Raw genomic sequence first — 13,365 nt, 5'->3', positions numbered from 1 at the left:
GGCGGCATGGCCGAGTGGTAAGGCGGGAGACTGCAAATCCTTTTTCCCCAGTTCAAATCTGGGTGTCGCCTGATCAACAAGATAATCAAAAAATAATAATAATTCTATTTGATATCCAGTCTACGAAAAAGAAAACTCTTTCTTTTGGGTAATCCATAGTAAAAGAATTTACTAGCCTATTTTCCAATTGTTTTAGAGAACGAATCGGGACGGGATACAATCGGGACGGGATACAATAAGGATTAGATCCAAGGGAACTAACAGATGCAAATAAGAGTATGCAAAGGAATCTATCTTGATTCTTTCTTTTTTACTTAATGAAAGGGGAAATAAAACATAGGTCTTTGTATTCCTACCTATTAATATGATTCATTACCTTACTACTTCTAAGTATATTTTTTATTTATGCTTCCAATTTGTCAATTCTACTCCAAATCTGATAAGAACTTGCTAGATGTTCTAATTGGATGTTTCGCCAATAGTGTTAGGACGGAATGGAATCCTTTTTTGACTTTGTACCAGCGATTCCACTATTATTATAAGATATTCTCCAATTTTTAGAGAAAAACAAAAACAAAAAGAATACAAGAAAAATGAGTAAACAATAAAAAAAGAATTAATAAAAGAATTGATTCATATTGATATAGATAGGAGACATAATTGACATGGATATAGTAAGTCTTGCTTGGGCTGCTTTAATGGTAGTTTTTACATTTTCCCTTTCCCTTGTAGTATGGGGAAGAAGTGAACTCTAAAGGTAATACTAATTGAGTTAAGGCATCAAACTGTCTCAATTTTTTTCTAGCTGGGGTTCTTCCAGTTTTGAATGATTTTATTAATACTAATTAATGAAATAAATTTTTATTTAGATTTAGAAATTCTATTGTATTCCAGTGGTGTAATATATTCCATGTATATATAATCTTGAAAAAAAAAGCTATTTGAATCAAACAAATATTGAAATTGTTGCCATCTTGATATCCCGGGAATCCAGACAATTGGAAATGGATTACTATTCCAAACTTAATTATTTTGAATATTTATATTCAATTTAATCAAATTAAATTTTGAAATACTAAAGAGATTCTTTCTTTTTATTTATTAGTTACCGGGATTCTGAAAAGAATCGGAAATCTCAAAATGAAAATAAGAAGAATAAAAATTGCGTTGCTGTTTCATTATTTCAGATTGATTGGAACCAAATACAAAGAGAATCGATTTAGATGAAATGTGGATGCCATGGAATTGACATTCCATATATATCTATAGATCGATATCCATATATCCATATGAAAAGAAAATGATAGATTGGTTCCTCCATATTCACTCTTTTTTTTAGTAAAACATTCTATTTTTATCCTTCCTACCGTAATAGATAATATAGTAGAAACAAATAGATTTTATTTCTTTCTAATGTATGGATTTAATAGAATTCTGCTGGTTGTAACCTTCTTTCATTTTATTTTAAAGAATAAAATTCATTAGTTGTCCAATAACACGTAACAATAATAGCAATAGAGACATATCCAAGAATGACTGACCTATTCATAAAAACGTTCCTTTATTCATTATTCATTTAGTCTTTTTTTTTATATTATCTGGCTGGGGGTGGAGCACAACTTCACACCAAAGCACAAACTGCCAACTTGATTATTTTTTATGCCAGTAGGTGTTCCAAAGGTAGGCTTTCAGGTTCCTGGCGATGATGAAGCTTCTTGGATTTACTTATACCATCAACTTTTTTTCGACATACTACTTTTTTTAGGTCAAGAGGTTGAGAGTGAAATATCAAATCAAGTTTGTGGTATGATGATATATCTCAATTTAGAGAACAAGTACAAAAATTTGTATCTGTTTATAAATTCTCCAGGCAGAGAGGTTCTATCTAGATTGGCCATTTTTGATATTATGCAATTTGTAGAAGCAGAAGTACAGACAGTATGCGTAGGATTAGCTGCTTCAATGGCATCTTTGATTTTGCTAGGAGGCGAAATTACCAAACGTCTAACATTCCCTCACGTTTGGCGCCAATGATTCTTATTTGTAGAAAAAAAGACTATCCATACGCCAATATGAAGTAAAAAAAAGCATGGCACTCTGAGTTCGATATGCAAAAATAATATGTTTTTTCAAAACAATTCGATTATATATCGAAAGAGTAGTAGGAAAAAGGGGTATTTAGGATTTTATCTGATCTACTAGAGCCTCTGTTTAGTGTCACGATTTTTTTTATTTATTTGAAAAAAAAAGAAACTTTGGGATTGCTGAATCAAAAACTAGACGAAATAAGAGAGCAACGGAATCATCATAGTCTTTAAAACTTAAAAAATATTCTCAAAAAAAGAAAGTTGGTTATTGGATTCTTTCCTGATCTGGGTCTGATCGACCCGGTATATTTTTTTTTATTTCTTCAATGAAAGGTCAAAAAAATGAAAAATTGAAAGTAGAGTCGTATGATATATAACAAATCGCTACGGCTTTAAATTGAAGTTCTTTTGGATAGCCTTTTTGAAGTCAAGATTCAGAAAAACCTTATTATACTCTCAGGGTAATGATCCAAGAATGTATGCTGGAAGCACACGAATTACTGTCAATTCGACAAACGATGACAAATATTTATTGGCAAAGAACACGCAAACCTTCCTGGCAGATATCTAAAGACCTGGACAGGGATTTTTTTATGTCAGCAGAAGAAGCCCAAGCCTACGGAATTATTGATACAATATCAGATTCTTGTTCTTAGTTCCTGAAAGAATACCTACCGTTAAAAAGAGAAAACCCAGACTAATAATACGATAACCCCAACGATCCAAATGTTGAATAAATTGACATCTATAATAATTTCTAGAACTAGAAGATGAAAAAGAAATTCTTCTTAAAACATTGTTTCTTTCATTCCTATTCATGTATTTGATTTCAACAAAATCAACTTTTTTTTAAAGAATCCAAATTCTTGCTAAAAGAAAGAATTTGGATGACTTCTTGAAACGTAATGACTAAAATAGCCACAGATAATAATGATCCACATAAAAGAGCTGCATAGCCCAATATCATCATACTTACGTGCATCATTAGCCAATGGAATTGTAGAGCGGGTACTAATATTACGGATTGATGCATTTTGGTTAAAAGACCCGAAGTCGCGAGTAATTAACAATCCCGTTACACGGAAAAAAGTTATTATCATGGCTTTTTTTGGACCAATCATACAATCCTACAATTTTATTGACTAATAAGGTTATCAAATGAATTGAAATAACGATTGATATCAGGGAAAACGATATATGAGTTAATATATGCTCTAAAGGTGAAAATATCAATTTCACCATAGCGACAGCTTACTCGAAATCATAATAACCAATTCTTTATTCAATCGTCGAGATTGAATAAAGTAAAGTCCTATATTTATTGAGTACATTTCTTTACTAAACATTTATTATATAAATTCATAATAAAAAAAAAGTAATTTCATTTTTTCTAAATATTGAAAAGATATGAATATAGAAATATATTATATATGGAATCATTTTATATTTAAGTAAAACAACATTTTGATTTCTATATTTATTTCTATTATTATTATTATTTTCAATTTTGACTTTTTCAAATTTAAAAAAAAAACATTGTTGAAACTAGAACTATCTCGTTCTGACTTCAATCCAGTAATGAAAAAGAATTTTTTTTTGTAATTGCTTATGACTCAATCAAAAAAATTAGATTATAGATATATTTAGAATATATTATATATTATTCTATAATATATAATATATTCTAAATAGATGTTTACTATTCTATATATAGTATTAGTAAATACTATTAGTGTAAAATGACTATTAAAGAATACTCTTTGAATCGAGCTAATTCATAGTATTCTAGTCCAATATTTTTTTTCTTACAAAAAAATCTTTTGAGTTACCTGAACCAAAACCTTTTGAGTTAAAATCTTATGAGTTACTTGAACCAAAACCTTTTGAGTTACCTGTGAAAATGGATTCAGCTAATGAAAAGGCTTTCAATCCTGCCGTATATCCTTTTTTTTTCCAAAAATTCTTACGATTTTTTTTGATATAGAAGTGCGTTTTTTTGGAACTGGAATACAATTAGTATAGTTTTTTCGTTGCTATAGTTTGATGTGAAAGACATTTGTTCTGTAAATGAAAACGAATTATTTCGTATGTCTTATCTATCTGAATTAACTCTTTTTTTTTCCGATCCAAAGGTAAAGTAAAAATATTGAATATTCTAAACCTTTTCCAAATTTTTCATAGATAATAGATATATATGGATCTCTTTTTATTGTAATGTAAAATAATCAATTAGTTCAAAAAGGAACTAATGTTTCTAAATAAAAAAAATATTATTTTATATTATTTTTATAATTTCTATCAAATAAACAAATGTTGTTAGTTAATGAATATATTACTTTTAATAATATTTTGTTTCACTAGGAATTTTCTTATTGGCCGGTTTTCACTTTGTACTTTCCAATATTGGGACCATTGTGCAAAGATTCAGAACAGTTAAGAATATCCAATTCTATTTCTATATCCACTTTTTTATTAACCGAACCCCTTTACAAAAGAGATAAAACAAACGAATAAGAAACAAAATTCATCAAGAATCTAAATATTTTTTATTCTTTATTTACTTTTTTTGTATGGAATATACACATCCATCTTCATGGATCATACCTTTCATCCCTCTTCCAATTCCTATTTTAATAGGGGTAGGACTTCTACTTTTTCCCACGGCAACAAAAAATATTCGTCGTATGTGGGCTTTTCCTAGTATTTTATTGTTAACCGTAGTTATGATTTTTTCGATCGATTTATCTATTCATCAAATCGAGAATAGTTTTACCTATCAATATGTATGGTCTTGGACTATAAATAATGATCTGTCTTTAGAGTTTGACTACTTGATCGATTCACTTACTTCTATTATGTCAATATTAATCACTATTGTTGGTATTCTAGTTCTCATTTATAGTGATAGTTATATGGCTCATGATCAAGGCTATTTGATATTTTTTACTTATATGAGTTTTTTTAATACTTCAATGTTAGGATTAGTTACTAGTTCAAATTTGATACAAGTTTATATTTTTTGGAATTGGTTGGAATGTGTTCTTATCTATTAATAGGTTTTTGGTTCACACGTCCTATTGCGGCAAATGCTTGTCAAAAAGCGTTTGTAACGAATCGTGTAGGGGACTTTGATTTATTATTAGGAATTTTAGGTTTTTATTGGATAACCGGTAGTTTGGAATTTAGAGATTTATTTGAAATATTCAATAACTTAATTTATAAGAATGAGGTGAATATTTTTTTGTTACTTTGTGTGCCCTCTTGTTATTTTGCGGATCCGTTGCAAAATCTGTCCAATTCCCTCTTCATGTATGGTTACCAGATGCTATGGAAGGTCCTACTCCTATTTATGCTCTTATACATGTTGCGACTATGGTAGCAGCGGGAATTTTTCTTGTAGCTCAACTTCTTCCTCTTTTCATAGTTATACCCTCCATAATGACTGGAATAGCTTTGATAGGTATAATAACAGTAGTATTAGGAGCTACTTTAGCTATTGCTCAAAAAGATATTAAGAAAAATTTAGCCTATTCTACAATGTCTCAATTGGGTTATATGATGTTAGCTTTAGGTATGGGCTCTTATCGCGCCGCTTTATTTCATTTGATTACTCATGCTTATTCAAAAGCATTGTTGTTTTTAGGATCTGGATCTATTATTCATTCAATGGAAGCTGTTGTTGGATATTCTCCAGATCAAAGTCAAAATATGGTTCTTATGGGCGGTTTAACAAAACATGTGCCAATTACAAAAACTTTTTTTTTAATAGGTACACTTTCTCTGTGTGGTATCCCACCTTTTGCTTGTTTTTGGTCCAAGGATGAGATTCTTAATGATAGTTGGTTGTATTCACCAATTTTCGCAATAATAGCTTGTTCCACCGCAGGATTAATAGCATTTTATATTTTTCGAATTTATTTACTTGTTTTTGAAGGATATTTAAACGTTCATTTTCAAAATTTCAATGGAAAGAAAAATAGTTCATTCTATTAAATATCTTTATGGGGCAAAGAAGAAAAAAATATATTAAAATAGAAAATTCATTTATTAGCTTTATTAACAATGAATAATAATGAAAGGATGTGAGAAAATTCTTTACTTTGAATAGATTTTGAATGATAGCAAATTGTGTGATCATCATCCAAATGATGGCTGTGCATTACCATACATGACACATGAGTGTTTTTAGTGTGTTTTATCCCATTCTATTGTTGCATGTATGTACATAAAGATCTACATTGATACATCTCTTTAAATAACTCATAAAATCCATTTTGTATCAGTATGCATCAACACATAAGCCTATGCATCGATCCATACAGTATGTTGCAAATTACAAAACTTTTTTGTTCAGTATGCATCGATGCACACAAGTCATGTATCGACACATGAGCAGGCAAAATGCTCTATGGATCGATCCATACGAGCCTTGCATCGATCCATGATCAGTTGAATCATCCTATGTATCAATGCATGCGTATTATGCATCGATCCATGTTAGTGGAAATGTCATATGCATCAATACATACGAATTATGCATCGATACATGCTTAATTCATTTCACCAAAAACTCATATATCTTACAGTATGCATCGATGCATACCCTCATGTATCAATGCATAAGTTTGTTTTATGTTCTAACAGTTTCTGTTTTCAGCATATATAAGAGATGTTATGACAGCAGTGGGACATATGAATTCTTAGAGGGAAAAATAATTGTACATAAGATAAAAGCAGTGTAGCAGCAGTTGTTTGAGAGCATTTCAGAAACCTGAAAGAGACTTCATCTTCTTCATCTTCTCAATCGCTTTTCTTCAAGAACATCAACACATAATCATTGTTGTTCTTCGGACAAAAGGATCAACGAGATAACGTTCAGTGGTACGATCAAGGATCTAGCTATGGTTTTCAGTGGAACGATCGAGGATCTAGCTGAGTTGAAGATTGAAGGGGGTTTCGAAGAAAAACCTACTGGTTTGTCCTTCAAGAACTGCAGTGTTCTTGAGGGTTTGTGAGTCACGTTTGCAGAACAGATTCAGCCGCAGCGTTGCGTTTGGAGATCGGGGGATTTCGCAAGCAGGTCGTGGAACCGGTGAATTGTTTGCAATTTCGTGCAGGAAATTCTTGATCGTGCTCAGATCAAGTGGAGGTTCATACAAGAAGAAGTTCTTGGAATTTAGAATTCTGTCTTTGTATCATAACCTTGTATCAACGAATTCGGCAATAATTGATAATCAAAGTTCTCAATTTCATTTGAAATTGAGAGGGAGACGTACCCACACGCGAGGACGACGTGGGGAACTTCCTTACCAAATCTCTGCGTATTGTATTCTTACCTTACTCCTCTTTACGTTTCAAACAGTTTTCGCAATTTCAGTTAGTGTGTTGTGATTGCACCTTTGCAAGACAGCAGTGGCAAGAAAACTTCTTTAACTAAATTCCACTGTTGTTCATCATTGATCACATACACACCAACTGTTTGACAAAATTGTTAGCTAGGTTTTATTCATTGGAAATAGACGTTAATGATAAGTGCATTCAATTAGCTAAAATTCTGGTGTTGAGAGTTTCTGTCATTCTTATTCAAATCCAGCATTAAACTCGTGTGTCCGGTTTTCTAGTAGCGGTTCAGAATAGACGGAAGTCGATTCGGGACTGATATTTTCCGCCAACTTTAAAAACTCTGATAAAACTTTAAATCCGTTAAATTTTAAAGAGGTGATCTATTCACCCCTCTCTCGATCACTAGCCACACCGTCTAACAAAGGACTTCTTTTTTTCAGGAGAGGACATATTCACATCGAAGAAATCGAAATGTCAAAAGCATAAGACGTCTTTTTCTTGATAGTACCCATTTTGGTACTAAAAACATTCCTTTTTTTTATCCTCATGAATCAGACAATACTATGATATTTTCTATGCTTATATTAGTACTATTTACTTTCTTCGTTGGGTCCATTGGAATTTCTTTCAGCCAAGAAGGAATAGATTTCATTTGGATATATTATCTAAATTGTTAATTCCGTCTATAGATCTTTTACATCAAAATTCAAAGAATTATGTAGATTGGTATGAATTTTTTATAAATTCAGCTTTTTCGGTGAGTATAGCTTTTTTCGGAATAGTTATAGCGTATTTTTTCTTTAAACCTATTTTTTCTTCTTTACAAAATTTGAACTTATTTAAATTTTTTCAAAAAAGTGTTCCTAAAAAAATGATTCCGGATAAAATAATCAATATTATATATGATTGGTCATATAATTGTGGTTCTATAGATGCTTTTTTTGAAATATCTTTAATTGCGAGTGTAAGAAAGTTAGCTAAATTGGTATTTCCGATTTTTTTATAGGAAAGGCTATCAAATATGTGGGAGTGGGGCGAATTTCTTAGTATATTTGGAATTCCAAATGGAGTTGGTATTTCCAGTTTTTTTATAGGAAAGGCTATCAAATATAAATTATTTTCTCTTTTTTGTTTGAATTTGAAGAGATTCATGGGCGGGCGAACGACGGGAATTGAACCCGCGCATGGTGGATTCACAATCCACTGCCTTGATCCACTTAGCTACATCCGCCCTCTAACTATGTCTAAATTACATAACTTTTTATACCTTTTCATTATTCTTTTCTTCTAATCTTCGTAAATAGGGTTAAATACACTTTACCCCCCTGTAATGTTAGCGAGTTTAGGGTTACCCCCCTGGTAAAGTTATTTTTTCAATACCCCCCTTATGTTATGTAGATTCCTTCATAGAACCCCCTAATATCCAGGTGGCATGGAATCTTGGTTTTTTATTTCAGACGTGGCTTTTTAATTTTTTTATTTTCACATGTGAATCTTCATTAGTCTCCAGCATGGCATAAACTAGAAATTAGGGTTCCAAATCCATCCCTCTCTCTCTTCGTGAAATCCATCCCTATCCCAAATCCATCCCTCTCTCTCTTCGTGAAATCCATCCCTACCCCAAATCCATCCCTCTCTTCATCTTCGTCCGTGTCCCCTTCATCTGGGTTATGGGTGGCAGCAAGGCATCTTCCACGAGTGAAGTTGGAAACGGCTTCCCAAGATGTGGATGCAATGAAACCATGAAGTTGTTCGTCTCCAAGTCAATTGAAAACCCCGGTCGCAAATTTTGGAAATGCAGGAATTATATGGTGAGCAATTTTGAAGCATTTTATTATTTTGAGTTTGATTTCGAAATTAATTGTTGGTGGTGTTTGTCTCAAATTGCAGAATGGGTGCGGTTTATTTTTGTGGGATGATTTGGTCAGTGAGTTTGCAGTGAAAGAAACCAATCCGTCCGGATGCCGCCAATGTGAAGTCAACAAGGCTTATTTGATTGAATTTGCTAAAGAGATTGTTGAGGAGATAGATTGCAAAGTCGGAAAGCTTAACAAGTTAGAAAAACTGAAGAAAAAGATTGCAATGGAAAAGAGGAAAAATTTATGGTTAATGTTTGTAATTGGTCTGTCATGGATGTTGATAGCAGCTATGGTTAAGTTAGTCTAATGAGTCTGTCATGTAATTGTTATGTCATTAGTGTTTTTCAGCAATGTAATGTTGAACTTGTAATGTGTTCATCAATGAAATGTAATATGTTCATCAATCTTAAACTGTCAGTGCAGCATCATTATTTGATTAAACTTTCAGCATTCAATCTACCAATAATGACAGAAAAAAGTTATATCATAATGAAAGAGCAAAATTGCAAAATCATCAGAAAACTACAGAACAATTTTATAGTCAGTAATTCTAAAGAAAATATGACATAGTAAACATATAAATAAATTGAAATATATTAATGTAGTCTATCTCTTAAACTTTTTCAGTGCAGAATTCAAGGTGAATGTAATTAAATACTTTGGCTTTTTCTTTAGGTCCTGCAGAATTCATGGTTTTGTTGTAAGATTAGTGCACAGACTAGCCATGGCTCTCTGCAGAATTCATGGTTTATGAAAAACAAGAAAAAAATGTGACAGACTAGCCATTGTGTTTTATAGACAATACACACCAATAATGTTAAACTGATACATTAGAATTGATCATCACAGTAAGTGCATATGTTTGTTACAAAAGGATTACAAAATACATGTCTTCAAAGATCAGTTGGCATTACAAAAGAGTTTTCCAAAAGGATTACAAAATACATAGCAGAAACATAATAATCAGTCCCTCATTTTGAAGTGGGTATGTCTTCATTTTCTGGTAGGGTAATTGGTTTGTCACTAGATATTCCTTCACCTGTTATGGGTCTTTTAAACCAACTCAACTTGATCCTCTCACTTTGCCTTCTTTTGATGATAGGTTTTTTTTCAACCCTTTTTCTGGATTGTTTTGTGATTGAGGCAGCCACACTAGATCCTGTTTGACTCATAATAGTTGGAACAGGCATATCAGTTGGAGGCTGTGGATCAGTTGGAACAGGCACATTTGTTGGAACAGTCATATCAGTTGCAGTTGGGGCAGGCATATCAGATGCAGTTGGGGCAGGCATATCAGATGCAGTTGGAACAGTCATATCAGTTGCAGTTGGGGCAGGCATATCAGTTGCAGTTGGAACAGTCATATCAGTTGCAGTTGGGGCAGGCATATCAGATGCAGTTGGCATATCATTTGCAGTTGGCATATCAGTTGCAGTTGGCACATGTCCTTTTTTAGGTTTTCTCTACAATGTAAGACACAATGTATGGTTGTCATCACAATGCATATCACAATGAAGAATGTAAGACAGAATGTAGAATGTAAGACAAAATGTATATCACAATGAATTACCTTTCTTTTAAGTGCATTGGGATCCTGAGTGGTAGCCTTACAAGTCATAGCATTGTGACCAAAATTATCACATTTGGTGCACTTATATGCAACACCAGATCTTCTCTTCCTTGCACCATCCTCTCCACTTTCTCTTATCCTAATCTTCTTAGGTCTACCAGGACCATTTTTATATGCAGGTGGTAGAGGTGGTTCCATCTCAACTTCTGGCCACATATCTTGACCATTGATTGGACTTACTGAAAATCCATAACATAGTGCAAACTTTTCTCTTGTGTAACAAGCATCAACAAATTCATCAGGGTTTTGCTTTCTATAACTCAGAGCAGCTACAGCATGCCTACATGGAATTCCTACTAATTCCCAAAAATTACAACTACATGACCTTTTAGCAATGTCAATAATAAATTCATGTGTGTTGTAACTATGTGTAACCTGAAAAGTCTCAGCAATTGACCATGTTGGCAACCAATGACCACTCCTGAACACCTCATTATCTAACCTTCTCCTAGGTATTGGCATCACCTTATGTGGCCAATTTTCTAGTTTACTTGCAGAGGTGGATAACCTATTCATCAGATATTTTCTTATCCACTCACACATTGTGAGTATAGGTTTGTCCCTAGCAGCTAGAATGGTAGCATTAAAAGACTCTGAGATATTATTCATCAATGTATCACATTTAGGGTAAAAAGAAAAGGCATGCTTACACCAGCTTTTTGTAGGAACAGCCATCAACCAAGTCCAAGCATTGGGATCTGCATTCTTCAATTCATTCATCTTTTGGACCCATGCCTGATAGTATGTGGCTTTAGCAGCTCCCATCATTAAATCTCTAATAAGGGCTCCTCCACCAAACCTTTTCTTGAAATTAGCATACAAGTGCCTAAGACATAATCTATGCTCAATAGTATCAGACAATTCTTCAAATACAGCCACAAGTCCCTGATACAAAATAGAAATTTTTTCAACATTTAGAGAATAGAATAATTTGCAACAGAAAGATAGAGTTAAATACATACCTTCTGTTGATCAGAGATAAATACATATCTTCTATCCTGACTAATGTCCTCCATTAGTAGTTGTATAAACCATCTCCAACTCTCCTTTGTTTCATTTTCAACCACACCAAATGCCAAAGGGAAGTATTGATCATTAGCATCCCTGCCTACAGCAATAAGTAACTGTCCACCATACTTGGTCTTTAAGTGACATCCATCAACCCCCACAAATGGTCTGCATCCATGAATAAAGCCTTTCTTACAGCCATCAAAACAGAAATAAAATGACCCAAACCTTGGTTGTATGGATGGACTAGGTCTTTCTACATTTATCTTCACAGTGTTGCCATGGTTTACCCTTCTTAGTTCTTCTGCATACCTCCATATGGAAGCATACTGATTGTCAGCATCACCTTCAATTATCTTCTTGGCAATTAGCTTAGCCCTCCATGCTTTTGCAACAGTAATACCCACAGAATATGTTTGCCTCATATCTTGGATGATGTCTCTTATCCTGACTGTATCAGAAGTTTGCATCCTCTTTACCACATGCTTGGCCACCCACTTTGAGCTAGCAGACTTGTTGTTCAAAACCCTAGCACATGTGTGCTTATGTACAAGTGTTTTTATAGCAAAAGTCTCCTTGTGGCCCACCTTAGAGCATAAGACTAAAAACCCACATTTATGCTTACACACCACCCTTACCCTATCTCCCTCATTTTTCACAAAAGAAATTTCCCTCCCATTAAGCACTGACCACTCACGGATAGCTGCCCTAAAGTCATCAAGTGTGTTGAATTCCATACCCCACTTGAATATAAAGTCTTTGTTTAGATGCTCTTTCCTAAACCTAGCATACTTGGGCCTTTCTTCATCACAAGAATCATCTGGGTCAGAACTATTCAACTCATCACTATAGTATACATCATCTGAATCCATACTCTTATTGGGCTCCTCCATACTGTTATTGGGCTCCCACCTAATAGGCTTAGTAACATCTATTCCTTCAAAACCATCAAAGTAAGCAGTAGCTCTTTCATCTTCACTGTCATCTAACCCCTCTACCTTCTCCTCATCTAACCCATCAATTCCATTATCAGGGGGTGGTCATCATCATTCACACATTTAGGTTCCCTATCAGCAGGGTCCATGTTCCCAGTACTATGTTCAACATACAAATCTCCTTTCACATTCATTGCACTAAAGTATAGAGCAAAATCATCAACAGCATCATCTTTCCTAATCAGAAAAAAACCATCTTGAATTTCTAAAACTTTTGTCCATACCCTAACACAATCAGCCTTATACCCTAACCTACTCAACAACTTCTCAATGTTATCCATGTTCCAATTTGAAACATGTATCCCATTAACTGTCGTATCCGTACCCCCTCTGTATATAATTTCTTCTTCAAAAACCCTGTAAAATTTACCCCCATGGTGGAGTGTAACACTAAAGTGTTGTGAATCCTGTCAATATATTATACCCACATGTCAAAGATTGTT

General features: G+C 33.4%; 1 non-coding gene and 3 pseudogenes across 1 annotated transcript; all 4 read left to right on the top strand.

Moving 5' to 3' along the window:
* TRNAC-GCA (transfer RNA cysteine (anticodon GCA)) lies at window positions 1-71 on the top strand. Its single transcript has one exon. It is a non-coding gene; the product is annotated as a tRNA-Cys (tRNA).
* A 1,575-nt stretch (window positions 72-1,646) lies between these two features.
* LOC127137875 (ATP-dependent Clp protease proteolytic subunit-like) lies at window positions 1,647-2,743 on the top strand (annotated as a pseudogene).
* Window positions 2,744-5,373: 2,630 nt separating this feature from the next.
* On the top strand, window positions 5,374-6,162 carry LOC127135195 (NAD(P)H-quinone oxidoreductase subunit 5, chloroplastic-like; annotated as a pseudogene).
* Window positions 6,163-6,262: 100 nt separating this feature from the next.
* Window positions 6,263-9,596, top strand: LOC127137874 (NAD(P)H-quinone oxidoreductase subunit 5, chloroplastic-like; annotated as a pseudogene).
* Window positions 9,597-13,365: the final 3,769 nt, after the last annotated feature.

This window comes from Lathyrus oleraceus, chromosome 4 (genome assembly GCF_024323335.1).
Source record: "Lathyrus oleraceus cultivar Zhongwan6 chromosome 4, CAAS_Psat_ZW6_1.0, whole genome shotgun sequence".
Classification (NCBI taxonomy): domain Eukaryota; kingdom Viridiplantae; phylum Streptophyta; class Magnoliopsida; order Fabales; family Fabaceae; genus Lathyrus; species Lathyrus oleraceus.
The sequence above is the reverse complement of the archived record's forward strand: the minus strand, read 5'-3'. Positions and strand labels throughout refer to the sequence as shown.